Below are 18,772 nucleotides of genomic sequence, written 5' to 3' on the forward strand. Positions count from 1 at the left end.
ATGGCAGTAGCCACAGCCACCACCACCTCCGCCACCCCAGAGGCAGGGGCTGGATTGAGCTCTTCTCTCACCCAATTCCACCAGAGTTCCCCACTGACCTTTTATTTTCTCTTTGGTGTTTATAGGTTGAGAAGTCTGAAAACCTCCTCAGCTGCCAGTGATTCACTCTCCTGAAGTCTGCTCCAGTGGGTCTGGGCCACCCTGGGTCTGGGCTGGCGTGGCTCATACAGGACAGTGCTCCACTCCCAGCTTGGTGCAATAGACCATTCTTGTTGGCCTTCCATGCTGCCTTCAGCAGGAGATTTGTTTCTCTCTATTTTTAAAAAAGTCTGTTTGATGCATAATAAAAAAAAAATTCTTACCCACTCAGTTTGATTTTGTGTATATCTTTGTTTATAAAATGTATTTCTTGTAAGCAACAGATTATCAATTTTTGTATTCTTATACAATCTGTCATTAGCCCAAACACTTGTTCTCTCCCTTTCCCTCTGTTTGCTCTGCTCTCCTGCAGAGATTTTTTTTTGCAACACAGAGTCACTGTCACTGCCTCTTCATACCTCTTGGTTCCAGTAAGTTTCCACAGCCTAGAACACTGCCTTGGTTCTGGCTGTTGGATCAAGCCTGAGAAGACTTCTGAAGTCTGAAGCCCAGATCTCCATGGCACTGGAGAAAAGCAAAGGGGACTGTAGTGTGGAACCATGGACAGGGAAATAAAGTACTTAGATCTGGAAAGACTATGGCTTTTCTAAGCTCTGTGCAAACTACCTATAATCAGAGCTAAATTTATTTAAAATTTTTTACTTTAAAAATGCCTTACTTTTTCTCCCTTCTCAGAGTCAAATTCTAAAGACTTCCCCACAATCTCATTAAAAACAAAAACAAAACAGAATTGAAACTCCTTTTATGCAAAGCCTTCCCTCTCATTCTTTCATGACACTGTTGGGCTTTGCTGCCAAGCTGGCCAAATTTCAGCAAGAACAGCCCTTTCTGAGCACCATCACAAGATTTAGGTTCCATATATCTTCAAATAAAGACATACCATGGGTTTAGTTCTGAGACATAAATAAAACACTGTAGTTAGAGAACCTGCTAACAGGCCATAATAAGGCAACATAATGAGTGAGATTGCAAAGCTAATCAAGGCATCAAGAACTGAGGAGGAAGTCAGAGATGTTATTGAACAAAGCAAGGTTTCCCACTGTGGAGCAAAATTTTACTCTGGAATAATTTCATTATAAATGATCCTGTCAAAAAGCACCTTAATATAGAAAATGTGGTAAATGACTTTCCCTTGGAAATTTGCCACCATGGATTCATCTTTTGATATGATATCATGCCCATCATTAACTTGGACTTTTGGTTACCTTTGATGCTATGCTAGCTTAAAAATGAATCTTTCCTATTTCTCTTATAATTAGCTGGAATTTATATAAACTGCTTTAAGATCTGCAAAATTCTTTACATGAATTATCTCATTTGATACAACAATCTTATGAGGTAGTGATTATCTTATTCCCTTTTCTTTCTTTATTCCTGTCTATCTATCTATCTGACTATCTGTCTATCTATCTATCTATCTATCTATCTATCTATCTATCTATCTATCTATCTATCTTGCTATCTATCTTGCTATCTATATCTGTCTTGCTGTCTATCTTGCTATCTCTCTTGCTGTCTTGCTAGCTATTTATCCATCATAGGCAACCATTGAGGAAATTTATTTTGCTTAACTCTTACAAGAAATTTGTCATTTTTTAATAGGGTGGAGAGAAAGAAAATAGGTTTTTGACCATTTAAAAAATAGGTATGGGAGGAGACTGCAGATGAATGTACTTTCAGAAGTCACTGTCTTATTTATGCTTAACTGTTTTAACCTTTCATGGAATTGGGGTAATCCTAAAGTGAATTCAATGTAAAAGCAAAACACATCAATAAAATACAAACTCCTCTGTTTTAGAATTTTAAAAGGAAAAGGGTCCCCTAGAGAAGGATGCCACGACAATGGGACCCTGAGGAGGAGAAGATCCTGGGCCAGTGAGGGATGATAATCCTGCCCCATCACAGAGGGGAACTACCAAGGAGAAAAAGTATTTCATCCCTAATTCAGGATCGTGGAATAACAATGGCATGGTCTTCCCACCCTAGTTACTCTTCAGGCTGGAAGGTATGTTGCAGAACATCTAGAATGACCTGCTTATTTTTCTGATGAAAATAGTGAGCCCAAAGCAGGGATGTAACTTTGCCAAGGCAATGCAGAAGGCAGCAGAGACAGGATTTGAATCAAGGTTTTCTGATTAGAAATCCAAAATACTTCCCACTACTTAGAGAGGAACACTTCCCACTGTGGGGGTGAAACCCTCAGCCCTGTCTCATCTTTGCTGCTCACATTCAAACAGTGGAAGAGATTTTAAAGTTATGAACTGTTAGAGCTGGAAAAGATCTTAGGGATCTTAGGAATCATCACAGTCCACGTGAATCTCAGAGGTGATCAAGTCTGAGAAAGACGTGAACAAGAATCCCCTGGACAGCATATTGTTGATGTTCAGTTGTGTCTGTCTCTTCATGACCCCATTTGGGGTTTTCTTGGCACTGGCATTCTTGGCATTTGGATATAGGAGTGGTTTTCCATTTCCTTCTCTGGCTCATTTTACAGATGAGGAAACTGAGGCAAATGGGTTTAAGTGACTTGCCCAGGGTCACACAGGTACTAAGTATCTGAGGCCAGATTTAAACTCAAGATGAGTCTTCTTGACTCCAGGCCAGTCCTCTATCCACTCTGTTACCTAGCTGCCCTTGGAAAGCATCCTTGATAGTCTTTGATTAAAGGCCTCTAGTAAGGGGATTTCTTCTACCTCTCCAGGAGGTACAACCCTGCTCTAATTATCAGGGTGGTTTTCCTGACCTCAAGCCTAACATTTACAAATTTCACCTATATGCAAGCAGGACAAATCTAAGCCCTCTTTTGTGTGACTGCCCTTCAAATTCTTGAAGGAAGTTCCTAACTACACCTACACTAAGTTCTTTTTTTCTTTAGGCTAAACATCTCCAGTTCCCTTAAATGGATCTCTTATGGCATGCCCTTCAGGAACATTACTACCTTGGTTGGCTTCTTTTGCCTCCTCTTTACTTTAGCAGTGCCTGTCCCAATATGTGATTCCCACACAATCCACCAATGAATATTGATTATGTTCCAGGCATCCCAGATTGAGCAAATATGGTCTGACTGGCTTAAAGCTTACCAGGATGATCCATTTTCTAAGTCCTATATATGATGCTTCTTCAATTGCAGTCTAATACCATGATAACTTTTGTCTGATAAATGATCCAGAAGATACATATTGTTTGAAGCCCATTAAAACCCCCAAATCTTTTGAGATAAAATGCATGCTACCTCTGACTATAAGACCACATTTTTTTTTCTATTAAATTTAATTTGTTCGATCTGGAACAAATAGTTCCAAATTCACCTAAATGTTGTGGAAGCATATTTTTAAAACTTCTTTTAATTTCTCCAGAAATATGAATAGTATTTTTCTGCTCTAAAAATCTTTTTCCCAAATCCTTGGAAAAGCCTCTGGGAAAAGGCAGGGGTGGTGGTCTTGGGTTGGGAACTAAGTGGCCTTTCTTAAGGAAAGGGATTAAGGGTAATAAATTTATCCTTAAATCTTCTCTAGATAATTTGCCTTTCCAATCCCCAAAGCAACCTAGAACCCACCCAAGGAAAATTGGAGTCACCCTTTCTGCCTCCTATTGAGTTAGATTCTCAGAGAAGGTATCTATTGATTCATGGGGTGGCGGGGGGGTGGGGGCTGGAGTAGGGCAGGAGAGAAAGAAAGAAAAAGGGTAGTGATCTAGTAATGGAATAGAATATTAACCTAGAATGTATCTTTCCCCCATTCAAGATTTCTTTAAATGTTACCTCTAATGTTCTTGGGATAGAGTCCTTCTGGAGGACATGAGGAAGGAAGGAAATAAGCATTTATTTAATATCTTCCATGTGCCAGATAATCTTTACTGCTTTTGGAGTTGTTCAATCATGTCTGACTCTTTGTGATTCTATTTAGTGTTTTCTTGGCAAAGATACTGGAGTGGTTTGCCATTTTCTTCTTGGGATCATTTTACAGATGAGGAATTGAGGCAAACAGGGTTAAGTGGCTTGACCAGAGTCACACAACTAGGAAGTGTCTGAGACCAGATTTGAACTTAAGGAGATGAGTCTTCCTGACTTCAGGCCTAGCACCCTCTCCCCTGGGCCACCTAGCTGCCACAGAGTATACGGGGTGTTCAGAAGGATTAACACCTCTAGTGTGAAGACTTGTTGAACCCTTTTAAGAGCTGCTCATGCAGCTTTGGTGTTTATTTGATTAACCCAACAGAAACTGTAGCATATGTAGTAGCCACACCCTAGTAAATCATCTAGGCTGAAGGGCTAAACCAGGTTGAGGGTAACTGGCAGGTCTCAAACCTGTTGGTGAATTAGAAGGGTGTATACTTCAAATATGTGAAAATGTCCCCCGGTGGAATGGGTAGATGAGAACAATTTTTTCCCACGGACCATGAAGGTAGCCAAAGCTGGAACTGTGTAGCACTTAGAGCTTGGTCAGACATGGAAGATGCCAAGGTCATCCATTGCATCCTAAGCCATTGCCAGTCATTTTGATTTTTGTCTTGCCACTGGATTTCGATGATGCAGGAAGAGAGCAAGGCTGACAACTTTGTGCAACTCCGTCTCATTTTGGGGCAGCTAGGTGGCACAACACATACAGCACTAGTCCTGGAATCAGAAGGATCTAAGTTCAAATGAGGCCTCAGACACTTAACGGCTATATGACTCTGGGCAAGTTGCTGAAAACAACTCTGTCACACTTGAATTCCAATTTATGAACAAGTCAAGATGTCACCTATGATGTCATTGGAACTCTTTGAAAACGAAGGGCAGACAATAGCAACTATGTGCCAGGCACTATGGTAAGAACTTTACAAAAATTATCTCATTTTATCCTCACAACAAATCTAAGAAGCACTTGCTATTATTATCCCCATTTTTTGATTGAGGAAACGGAAGCAGACAGAGGTTAAGTAACTCACCCAGGATTATATATTTAATAAGTGTTTGAGAGGGAATTTGAATTCAGGTCTTCTTGACTCCAGGCTCATTGTTCTATCTACTGTGCCACCTAGTTTCTGTTTGGAACATATTTCTCTCCAAAAGGCTTGGATATACATTAATATTAAATTGTTTGTGGGAGACTGTTGTCTAAATGCAGAGTACAGTATATTTTTCTTTGACACAGTCTAGTCTACATTTTTTTATCTCATACACAGAAAAAGACTAAGGGGGGAGGGCAGCAGCTAGGTGGCACAGTGAATATATCACCGGCCCTAGAGTCAGGAGGACCTGAGTTCATATCCAGTCTCAGACACTTAACACAAAAACTAGTTGTGTGACCTTAGGCAAGTCACTTAATCTCAATTGCCCTCAAAAAAGAAAAAAAAAAGACTAAGGGATTGCCAACCAGGCAAATTGTATAAGATTTCCTTGACATGGTATTATGTAAGTCTGACTAGTGTTTCATAATATAAGAGATGTCTCTTCCTACTCCATTGCAATTTTTTCTTTGATCTAGGAGTTCTAGACCTTGTCATTCATTTTTCTGTATGTATTATACATGCGGTTTCTCTCTGATAGTAACCTGTTATCTGTGTATTATTTGTGTAAAAATATGTACTTTGTCCTCTGGTTTTTACACTTCTGGGAAATTTTCTTTTATCTTTTCTTGAAATATGGTATTCTGGTTTTTAGTGCCCTATCTTCCAGGTCATTTGTATTTGATACTATCTGTCTAGCATATATTTCTAGTTTTGTTCTCTTTTGATTTTGCTCTGATATTTTGTATTGCATTGTTGAATTTTTGTCTTCTGATTATTCCATACTTTAAAAAAATCAGCTGCTTTGTTAAGCCTTCCTAGTTTCTTCTCAGAGCTACCTATTTCTTCAATTATTTTAATAAAATTTCCAAACACTATCTGAGTCCTTGTGGCCACAATTCAGACAAGTTGAAATAGACCAAATCTGATATCATAGTTTTCATTATCACTTCCTCTCACTCTCATATATGTTTGGTGGGGGCCATAATTAATTCTGTCATTGGGAGCAACTACTAAAAAACATTCCTAGGTGCTTTCAAATAAATTTCTAAAGGCATAGTGGTAGTGGGTAGTCACTCAACTCTTGGGACACAAAGCCCTCTAGGGAAAAAAGATGACAGGATAATGCACTAGCAAGTGATGAAACAGCATGGAGCCAATCAGGGCTAAGTTCACCTGGGATGTGACTTTCAAAGGGAGGAAGTGGGAAGAAGTAGCCTTCCATCTGGTAGTTTCCTCTTTTAATATTGCTTGTTCTTTCATATTCATGATTTCATTTGATTCTAAAAATATTCCTCTGGATAAATATTGTCACCTACACTTTGTAGATGGGGAAATAGAAACCAAGGAAATAAAATGACTTGTCTAAAGTCAAACATGTTAGTCAGTCATTTCAGTTACGTCCAACTCTTTGTGACCCCATTTAGGGTTTTCTTGGCAAAGGTACTCGAGTGGTTTACCATTTCCTTCTCTAGTTCATTTTACAGATGAGGAAACTGGGGTAAACAGGGTTAAGTGATTCGCCCAACATCACATAGCTAGGAAGTGTCTGAGGCCAGATATGAACTCAAGAAGATGAGTCTTCATGGCTCCAGGAAAGGAACTGTATGCATTATGCATAGAGTTCTAGCTGCACCAAGGTCAAACACTGAACCACATAAAATCTCAGAAACTGAATGGGCCTCAGAGGCTGTCAAATTGAACCTGTACCTCAGTAAGAATTCACTTTTTATCATAAAAAGCATATGGTCATTTAGTCTGTTTTTGTAGTAGCAATAGTGTTTTAAAAAAGTTTTAATATACTTTAGGAAACAATATACAAAGCACTAAACAATATACAAACACACCATTTCCATGTAACAGTGAGAGGCTCTAATTATACAAATTTAGCATTTTGTGATGGCTAAGAGCAGTCAGCATCAGACTTGAACAGTGAGCTGCAAAACAAACATTCTTCCATCATATAGTCTTTTCTCTAAGAAAGTGAAGGTGAGGAGTGAGCTATTCCCACTTTGGGCAGCCCATTACTCTTTTGCACAACTCTAATTATTAGGAAGTTTTCCTTGACATCAAACCTAAATTTGTCTCTGCAACTTCCACCCTTTGCTCCTACTTCTACCTTCTGGAATCAAGCAAGAAAATATCTCTTTCACATCACTTGAACACAGGTATCATGCCTCCCTACTCTTTCCCTTCTGCCCTCCCCCCCTTAAGTTTTTTTTTTTTTTTTAAGCAATCGGGGTAAAATAATTTGCTCAAGTTTACATGGCCAGTTATTTCTGGGTGTGGTGCTGAGTGTCCCAGCCCAGGATTCGATCCCCAGGTCATCCCAACACTGGAGCCAGTGCCGTTACTTGCTGAGCCACCTGGCCACCCCTTCCCCTCTTGAGTTTTCTTTTCTGCAAGTGAAACATTTTCTGTTTCTTCAACCAATCCCTACATAATATGCATTCAAAACCCTTCACCATTCTGATTGCTTTCTGTATGTATTTCAGTTTAGCAATACCTTTCCTAAACTCTGGTACTCAGATCTGAACTCAGTGCTCTAGACGAGGTCGAAGGAGGTTAACTGATTTGCTGCAAGACAAACATCTATGTCAGGATATAAAACCTGATTCTCAGACTCCAGAGCCTGTGTTCTTTTCATACAGCTAAAGTGATAAAGCATTCAACAAATTTTGAATTGCCAGGTTAGATCCACCCTATTAAAAAGATAACTAAGAGAGATATTGAGGGGGCAGAGCCAAGATGGTGGAGTAGAAGCAAGACCTTCACTCGGCTCTGGCTTCCAACCTCCCCAATCCATGTAAAAAGGGGACTCTAAACAAACTTTGGAGCTGCAGAACTGACAAAATGACACAGAGAAGCTAACCTCCCACTGAGGACAGCCCGGCAGGCCAGCAGGAATCGGCCAGCACAGCGCTCTGGGAGCCGAGTCCAGCCCCACACTGAGGCTTTAGCCCCAGGGCGGGCCTGACCAGCCGCCTGCCAGAGGGACTCCAGATCAGCAGCAGCTGTGGCCGTTTCCAGATTTATCAATACATAGATGCAAAGGACAAGGTGAGAGGCCAGTGCATTCTGGACTTTGGGACCCAGGAAGTGGGAGTGCGTGGCTTTTACCCCCGGGGCGAGAAACCGCTGAGACACCAGCACAGCCTGCCAGCACCACGTGGCGGCTTCAGCTCCTGGCCTGCAGAGTGTAGGGGGACCAAGCACCAGTCTGAGGGGTCATCGCTCTTGCTTTAACCTGCTTGGATCTGGATTGCAGTCTAGGGTGGAGGTCCTGGGGTGTGTGTCCAGCTTGCCAGAGCGTGTGGACACCTCAGAGAGGGCACCCATCTAATACCTCCGGCAGCTGAGAAAACCCCAGCGTTTGGGACGAAAACTCCCCTGTCTGGTGGCAGAGTCCTACTGTGGCAAAAAGCCCAAAAGTCAAATCATTGAGTGGCAAAATGAGCAGGCAGAGGAAACAAAGCAGACAGAAGATTCCAACATTACACTCCTATTTTGGGGATAAGAAGGAGCAAGGCATGGAACAGGAGGAAAACAGTGAAGTCAGTACTCCTGCACCAAAAGCTTCAAAGGAAAATACAAGCTGGTTACAGACCATAGAGGACCTTAAGAAGCAGATAAGAGAAGTGGAGGAAAAATTAGGAAGAGAAATGAAAACAATGCAAGAAAATTATGAAATGAGAGTCAACAGCCTGACTGAAGAAAATAATACCTTAAAAAAACAGTCTGACTCAAATGGCAAAGGAGGCTCAAAAAGGCAATGAGGAGAAGAATGCCTTAAAAAGTCAAATTTGCCAGATGGAGAAAGAATCTCAAAAGCTCACTGAGGAGAATCATTGCTTCAGAATTAGATTGGAGCAAATGGAAGCTAATGACTTTATGAGAAATCAAGATGCTGTCAAACAGATCCAAACAAATGAAAGAATAGAAGGCAATGTGAAATATCTCATGGGAAAAACCACTGACCTGGAAAAATAGATCCAGGAGAGATAATTTAAAAATTATTGGACTACCTGAAAGCCATGAACAAAGTAAGAACCTAGAAAGCATCCTCCAGGAAGTTCTCAAAGAAAACTGCCCTGATGTTTTAGAACGAGAGGGCAAAATAGAGGTTGAAAGAATCCACCGATCACCTCCTGAAAAAGATCCCCAAAAGAAAAATCCTAGGAATATTATAGCCAGGTTCTGGAATTCCCAGATTAAGGAGAGAATATTACAAGCAGCCAGGAAGAAACAATTTGAATATTGTGGAAACACAATCAGGATAACCCAGGATCTGGCAGCTTCTACACTGAGGGATCAAAGGGCCTGGAATGTGATATTCCGGAGGTCAAGGGAGCTGGGATTAAAATCAAGAGTCACCTACCCAGCCAAACTGAGTATCATGTTTCAGGGGAAAATATGGTCATTCAGTGGAATAGAGGACTTTCAAGCATTCTTGCTGAAAAAACCAGAGTTGAATAGAAAATTTGACATTTAGATACAAGAAGCAAGAGAAGCATGAGAAGGTAAACAGGGAAAAGAAATCATAAAGAACTTATCAAAGTTGAACTATTTTTTTTTTTTTGAAGCACTCGGGGTTGGGTGACTTGCTTGGGGTTGCATGGCCAGTTGTTGTTTCTGGTTGTGGTGCTTAGTGTCTGGGCCTGGATTTGATCTGGGTCGTCCTGGCACTGGAGCCGGTGCTCTTGCTCGCTGAGCCACCTGGCCAAAGTTGAACTATTAACATTCCTACATGGAAAAACAATAATTGTAACTTATGAAACTTTTCTCAGTAGTTGAAGGGATTAGATATGTGTGTGTATATATATATATATATATATATATATATATATGTATGTATGTATATATGTATATGTATATATGTATGTCTTTATATGAGGGTATGTGGGCACATGAATACATATGTGAATGTGTGTATATACTTTTACAGATATAAATAGATAGAGGGCACGGGACCAATTTAACAGGAAGGGATGATACTTAAAAGGTGAAATTAAGAGGTGAGAGGAATATAATGAGAGGAGATGGGGAGAGATAGAGTGGGGCAAACTATCTCATACAGAAGAGGCAAGGGGAAATGGTTACAATGGAGGGTAAGAATAGGAAGGCAAAAGGGAATAGGTCAACCTTATTCCTATTGAATCTGGCCTGAGGAGGGAGGGAAATACACACTAAATAGGGGATCTCACCCTCCAGGAGAATAGGGGAGAAGGGGATGTGAGGGGGGATGATGGAAGGGAGGGCAGGCTGGGGGGGAGGGAAGTTGGAAGCACCCACTTTTGAAAAGGAACAGAATCAAAGTAGAGAATAGAACAAGTGGGAGGTGGGATAGGAGCGAGGGAAATATAGCCAGTCTTTTACAATACATCTACTACGTTATTGTTTTGCATTAGCCGCACATGTACAACCTATACTGAACTGCTTGTCTCCCCAGTGGGGATGGGTGGCAGGGGGGGAAGGGAATGAATCTGGAATTGAAAGTTTTAAAATCAAATATTCGAATATATATATATATATATATATATGTGTGTGTGTGTGTGTGTATAAAAAAAAGATTAAAAAAAGTTATACTATGCACCTTCTAAGAAGGTATCTCAAGAGATTACAATGTTATTTTTATTGTATACGTGTATGTAGACAGATACATATGTACGTGTAATAAATGCTAGTTGACTGATTAAAAAAAAGATAACTAAGAGGATAATCAATTAATTAAATTAATTAAAACGATAATTCAGTTCAATTCAATAAGTGCTATTCTTTAAGTGTAGGGAAAGCTACAAGAGAAAGTCTTTCATTTAAAGTCAATGATTTAGCCTTCTACTTCACTGAGCAGATTGAGATCATCTGATTGATGTAAGCTTTCTCAGCTCCCCTTTTTCAATTTTCTTATTATCATCACCCCTTGTTCTTCCCTCTCTTTACAGAAAAAAAGATATTCCTACTTCTCATTAAGTCTAATCCTTCTAACAGCATTGTTGACCTTAAGTGACTTGTCCACTGTCATGCAGTTAGCAAATTTCAGAGTTTCGATTCAAACCTAGTCCTCTTACCTCTTAGTTCAACCTTCTAGTCATTATACCATGCTGCCATTACAACTAGCTCTGGAAAATTTGGAAGCATCATGCAGTCTATATTCCTGGGTGTATTCTTTTCTCAAAGTTAGTGAACTGAGATCTATAGTCACAAAGGTGGTTCCAAATCTTTTCCCCATCATATTCCCAGTAGCATATAAGCTCCTTGAGGGCAGATACTATTTCATTTTTATCTTTGTATGCCCTCTGCCTAACACAGCGCCTCCTACATAGCAAGTTACTTAATAAAAATGCTTGTTGAATTAAATCAAAAGCTGGATATTTGTTCTCCCCTTATATGATGTCATCATATTGAGATTTTTAAAAATAAAGTATTCTTGGGCACGTTTTCCCCCTTAACAAACCATTTCCTTTTAGTTACCCACTTATTTGCATTTAAAATTAGCCTTAATTCTTTTCAACTGAAATGTTCACACTGGAAGCTGCCTTGTTCCTGGTCTTTTCACTTTGACTTCAGTCCTTTCTTAACATGAAGCTAGCTTTAGGTCACCATCCCAAGATGCTATGACATTGTTGATGAGAAATAGGTATTGAATAGACTCAAACTACTTTCCAAATCTGGAGCAGAGTTACTGTGGTTTATATCTATGGTTCAAGTGGGCCTTGGGATCCAATTGTAAGCCAACAGCTATCCTAAATATTAGCCCCACACTCCGTAGCCCTAGATTCATTTTCGTACAGCATGGTATAGTATAAAAGCATCCAGGACCAAGATTTATCTCCCTGACTATCTGAGAGTGAAACATTAGCTGTTCAAACTCATTCCTCAGCAAAGAGCAAGTTTCTAACTTGATTTTTAATTTGGAGGTGACAGAGATGAATGTGTCTGATTGCAGTTCTCTTAAGAATCAAGCATCAAGAACACTTATTTCTATTTATAATGCAGAACTATATAATATATGGTGCTGCGGGAAAGCACTAGTTTCAGAGTCGGGAGATATAGGTTCAAATTGTTGCTCTGATGCTTATGATTTATGGGACCACAGCAAGCCATTTGACCACTCTGCACCTACTCTTCCATATCTGTGAAATGGTGATAACAAACCTTGCATTGCTTGACTACAGCATTTTTATGAGAAAAGCACTGTGTAAAAAATCTCTCAGAGAGCTGAAAAGATGAGGCTAGGTTCCTTTTTATAAATCAATATAGAGATTAGAGTTATCTTTCTTATTATAATTCCCTTTCTCCTTTCACTCCTAGGTCTGTAGAAGGAAACTGAGTATGCTGTAGGAAAAATAAAGCTGGACTAGAAATCAGAATCCTTGGCTTCTGACCCTAAGTCTTTTACCAGCTACCTATGTGACCTTGGGTGAATCACTCTTTGGACCTCACTTTCTCACTTTATAAAATGAAGGGTTTGCGAAGGATTGGATCTCCCACCAAGATTACATGTAACAGAAGTGAGAGTTCTTATCTGGGGCTATCTAGGAGTTCGAATTCCATTGAATTAAATTAGGGCCCAGAGCAGGGCTTTTAAGATACAGAATGATGGAGCAAATTTTGTAACCCTACCAAATAAAAGTAGATACAGTCAAGTTGAATGTTAACTCCAAATATCCCAGTTTCTAAGCACTTGTTTAATTGTCCACCACCAATTAGCATAACCAACTATTTTAACATCTGTTAGAGCTGTCTATGTCCAAAGACAGAAGACTTGAGAAATTTATGACCTGCCTTGATGATTTAATAATACTAAGCACCTACTTTGTGCAAAGCACTGAGCTAGTTTGGCACTGGGAATATGAAGACAAAAATAATTCCTTAGCTTCAAGGTGCTTATGTTCAAGGAGGGAGAATACAGTGACTAAATATGTTTAGTACAAGGGGAATTGAAATAAGTAGTTATCAAACTACATCCTTTAAAAGGTGGACAAGCAGTAAAATGAATTTAATAACATCTCAAAAGATGAAACAGGTTATAGTTTAGCAGATAAAACACTTGGTAGTGATGTCAATGCTATCCTTGACCCCACTATATGTGTACAATCAGAGCAAGGATGAGAATTTTAAAAAGCAAGAATAACAGGAAAAGATTTTCCTTTGAATTAAAACAATGCATTCTTGAACTAAACAACTAATTGACAGTGAAAAGTGGGAAAAAAAAACAGATCACAGACATGTATTTTAATCATTTTATAGAGAAGTCTAACCAATATAAATCTATTTCCACTAGACCAAAAAAAAGCTGACAAAGTGCCTTTGGAGGCAAACATTTGACTCTATTGTCAAGTGGAGAGAGATGATAGGCAAAGGTTTTGAATATAAACTCATAAAATCTTATGGAGGAGGATGATGGATAAGTATAAGCAGTTATCATCTCATGAAACAGAGAGAATCATTGGAAGATAGGAGTTTGGCAGGAGATCCAGCTAAGGAAAATCATCCCAAGGGCATTTAAGTATGAAAAGCAAAAGAACAACAAAGAAGAAAAATGGGAAACTTACTATAACAAACTTTTCACCTCAAGAACGATCGAAGCACCACACTTTGATCCACCTATCACCCACTGGGCTAAGAAGATAGAAATGGGGGGAAGAAATTTTTCCTAAGGTGGGAAGAGCAGCCAGATTAGGCCAAGTATGTATGATCCATACTAGAGGAAAGATAATTGTGAGGGTTATAAAATATTGATCTATAACGTAGTTAAAGAAATGGAAGATACAAAAAGTGCAAAAAAACCTCAGACCTTGCTAATATCAGAAAAATGCAACTAAAATTACATCATCTACTGATCAATCTGCCTACTCTCTCATGTCTGCAAAGTCTTTATGAGAATCATCTATACATGGATCAAGGTTATCCTTAATGAGAATATTAGTAAGGGCCAATCAGTCTTTCTCAAGGTTTTATATGCATATTCATAGCACTTTTTTGTGGTAGCAAAGAACTGGAAACAAAAGTAGGTGCCCATCATTTGGAGGAATGATTAAGCAAATTGTGGTTCATGAATGTAAAAGAATAAAAAGCAAAATGAAAAGTCAGAAGTAAAATAAAATAAAATGAAAGGTTTGGACTAGATGATCTCTAATATCATTCATCTCTAACATTCTGTGATCTAAAGGGAGAAAAAGTTCATAGAGGGAAATAAGTGTTTGTTGATTGACCGATTGATTTACTTGGAATTAGAATATCTGGTTTCAACCTTGCCTTAGATATTTATTAGTTGTGTAATCACGCTTTTAAGCTTTCATGGATTCATTTTCTTCCTCTATACACTGCAAATAAGAATACTTGAAATACCTACCTAGCAGAGCTATTGAAAAGAAAGTGCTCTGCAAACCTTGAAGGACATAGTAATATGAGTTATTGCTGTCCTATAAGATCTCTCCCAACTCTATGGTATACTATAATTCTTTTAACTATTTGAATTGAATTTTATGCAAAACTGGATTCCAATCCTCTTTGTAATCAGCTGTTCTTAGATTGGCTAAAGTAACATTAGTTTATATAAAACTCTTCACTCCTCCTGTGATGAAGGTTTATGGAATGTGAACTACATTGACTTTTTATTAAGGTTGTTACATTCTTGAACGATCACCTCTGCTCCTCTGCCTTCTAAAACATGTCCTCCTTCTTTCCTAATATTCCTTATATGGTCAGCCATTCCCATAGCTAGAAAGTATATTCTGTGCTTGGAACATGTGGAAAGTAGAGGTGGACTGGCATCGATAAAGAGTTATGATTCAGCTGTCTATCATAGGGAAAGATGACTCTACTGACCCAACATCAATAGATTCATCTTTTGAATAGTTTTCCTTAGAATGATAGGTTTGTGCTTAAACCATCCAAACTCTTTCACTCAGGTCAATTTGTAACTCACAAATTATTTTAAAAATATATAATATAAAAATATAAAAAGCATGAACTTTGTTAGATAACTGGTTGTTTACTGGGGTAAAGGTAGTGCCTTAGAATTTTGTAAAATATGACAAGATTAAGTATATATGGGTTAATGTGCCTGCCCTTAACTGCCCTTCTTCAACCACAACCCATCCTTTTTATATTGTCTTAATTTTCCTTGATCTCATAGCATTTAACATTTTGCAACTCCATCTTTCTAGAGACTTTCTATAACCCTTGACTTCTGATATCACATTCTCTTAATTCTCCTTCTACCTCTTTGCCCACTTCTCTGTCTCTTTTGTTAGCTCTCCTTAAGGCAGTTATTCCAAGACCCTCTCCTCTTCTGGCTTCCCATCTGTTCTCCTTCCCTTCTCTCCCCTTCCCTTTCATCTTCCCCCCTCCTTTCTTCTCTTCTCCTAACCCTCTTTCCTCTGACAATTTAACTAAGTTCTAAAGCATTTTTTTTCTGAATTCCAGATCCATATTGTCTACTATCCCCAAGACATCTCTATGTAGATTCCCTGCCAGAACCTCAGCCTAAAACCTTCAACACTACAAGGATGCTGTGAGTGTTGCCTCCATGTATGCAGATTGCTATTCTTCTAGAACTTGGACATTAGGTGTTGTTGTGTCGGAAAAATTCATCACCTTGAAGGCAACTTGGTAATAAGCCTCCCTTAGCATAGATAGGCTGGTCTTCGGATGGCAACTTATGAATCCTTGGGGCATCTCTATGCCATAATGGGGGATTAGAATGGTACTTTAAACTTCAACTCTCAAACTCTTTATGCCCTGAATCCAGGTTATCTTTTCCTTAAAAGTGTATACTTCTTTCTGAATTCACTGTTTCTATCATTGCTACCACCATTCATCCAGTCTCCTGTAGTTGAAAACTTGGCATTATTCTTTTGACTTTTCCCCTCTCTTATTTCTTATATAGTATAGGTTCCAAGTGTTACCTAATATACTTCCATCTTTGTCAACTGTGGTAGAATAAAATTCAAAGTTGAACCTAAGGAGTCCATCACTCACCAATCTCAGTGGATTTGTGAGGATGAGTCAGTAAGTAAGCAAGAATCTGGAGATAAAGCAAAAAGGTCTTTATTTGGCTAGCTGAATAGTTACTTATGTGGAAGTGTAAGCCTTTGGAGAGAGGGGTTTTTTGGTACAGCTTTTAGGCAGTTTTTCTGTAGCTCATACCACCTAATCCTAGTTAGGTTAAACCTTGAATTGGAGTGGTTTCCAAGAAAGAGAAGAGGTGGTACATTTCTAGGAAATTGTTGTTTATTCTTCATTTTTGAAGGGGACAAATGACTGTGAATTGGATTTAAGTGAGGCAGAGTTGCATGAAGTCATCAGCCTCATTTTTTCTTCCTGAGTCATTGAAGCCCAATGGCAAGACAAAAATTAGACAGCTGGCAATGGCCTAGGATGCAGCTGATGACCTTGGCATCTTCGAGACCTGACCAAACAAGCTTTAAGCACTCCACAGCACCTGCTTCAGCTGCCTTCATGGCTGTTGGAAAAAATATTGCTCTCGTCCAGTCGTTTTGTTTTCACAAACTTGGGGTAGACATCTCCCTAACTCACCAATGGATTTGAAACCTGTTGGTTAACCTCAAACTGGTGTAGCCCATATTCTGAAATGGTTTTTTACCAGGGAGTAGCCAATACATATGCTACTACTGGTGAGAGTTGGGTGAAGGTGGACACCATAGGTAGCTGAGCAGCTCTGAAAAGGGCTTGACAAGCTCTCACACCAGAGGTGCTAGTCCTCCCTTTAACAAGATGAGACTGAGGAGGGGCAAAGGGAGGGTGAGGTTTGAGTAAGAAGGCAGAGGGAGGGGAATCCTTGCTCCAGTACATGGAGGTGAGCAGAGACAAAGTGGGGGAGGGGAGGGATGCAGGGAGAGATCCTTGACTCAGTTACTAGAGGCAATCTGCCTTGGAATAAAATCATAAGGTGCTATCAGGGTTCCACTCTTACAGCTCAGTGCAGTTTTCCTGGATTTATTCCACACAATCAAGTGAGAGATGTCTACATTGTTCTGGGCAAGAGGGAGAAAGAGGAAGAGCTTGTGAGACATGTTGGTACAACATCTCTCATCACCAGATATCCATAGTTTCATCACTCTATTCATAGTGCTCTGTTACCTTATTCCTGTGTTCCACTCTAATCACTACTTCTGGAAGCATGCTTATTCTCTTGCCATCTCCTGCCACAATATATTTGTAGCACTCAATTAGCCATAGACTATTAGCTCCCTCTTCTGGGAATGGAATGGGGTTCCCCATCCTTCAGCAAATCGCCTGGATCTGGAAGATGCTGCAGGCCAAAGTTACTGAACCTTTTCCACCATCCACACTACTTCTTGTGAGTCCCCAGAAAGGCTGTAACTTCTACATATATAATGGAGGATTGGTCAAGCCCAGCCCTTAGGAGCATGAATGACAAGGTACTAATGCAGTCTCTACGTAGTCTTTAGAGCATGTGTATATATTTTGTATCTGGTTCTGAGAGATATGGCAAAGAGATTGACTTTTGGTTAATAATTGAAACAGAATTGAGGTGCATTCAAAAGGCATTAACTGACCGAAGAAAGCTTCTTTCTCTTTCCTACCTGGTTCCATTAGAAGGGGAGAGACAGACTGTCAGTCTTTAGATGAGGAGAAGCCTCTGACGCCCACTCCTTTAGGACTAACCCATGGTCCATTAACACAGACCTCTGCTCTTTGCCTCTGTGTATTTACTATTTTCTGCTTTTAGGTGGAGTGGTGAAGGCAGCTACAACTCTGTGAACTTTGAAAGGTCAGAATAGCAAGCCACCAGGGTGCAGAGAATAGAATTTCTGGCAAAGTTTGTAGCCAACTGAGGTCAGGCCACTAGCATAGCTTTGAGGAGTGACTAGGACCTAGTCTATAATGGATTGACCTGGGGAGTCAAGATACTGAACCCTAAAAGCAAGGGAGAAGCCCTACTCATTGGCTCTGCCAAATGTAGAATTAAACTTTATGGTGCCAGTGTTTTATAGAAGCTGCTTTCAGTTGGAGCTGACCAAGGTGCTATAAGGGAGAGGATGCCCCCAGGTATTAGGGGGAAATGTTTATACTTCTGCTCTTGCTATAGCTTTGTAAAAGGTAATTGATGGTAACTGGCTAAATGAAACTGGCATGCTAGTCACCCATGATCGATATTGAGAAGAATATGTAATAATGGGGAGCTGAGCTGATAGCATTAGAGAATGTCACCATTAATCCCTCAGAGATACCCCTAGAGCCCTGGGGAAAGGGTAAGTTTGGGTAAAAGGGTAAAAGGATAAAACTTTGCTCATCAGTGAAAGTAAAATTTGAGATAAGGACCTCAGTTTCCATAAAGGCATTGTGACATATAAAAAGTTCAAGAGACATGAATTTCTGGGTATTTAATCATTTTATTAATTATGCTAGTAGATGATTAATAAAAGGTATCAATGGTATTCTTGAATGCCAAAAACAGATCAAGAAGACTTCTTGATGTTTATGTGCTCTTGGAAAAAGGGGTGTTCCCAACAGGAGGCAATCAACCCTGATTGGTTAGCAATTAATGAGAAGAATGAATATTCTAATGAGAAGTAGATTTATTCTAATGAGGGGGTGGGGGACCTAAATTTGATTATATCACTCCTGGACA

Source organism: Petaurus breviceps, unplaced genomic scaffold (genome assembly GCF_028583685.1).
Source record: "Petaurus breviceps papuanus isolate PSGF00001 unplaced genomic scaffold, PetGlider_PUasm1.0 90686, whole genome shotgun sequence".
Taxonomy (NCBI): Eukaryota; Metazoa; Chordata; class Mammalia; order Diprotodontia; family Petauridae; genus Petaurus; species Petaurus breviceps.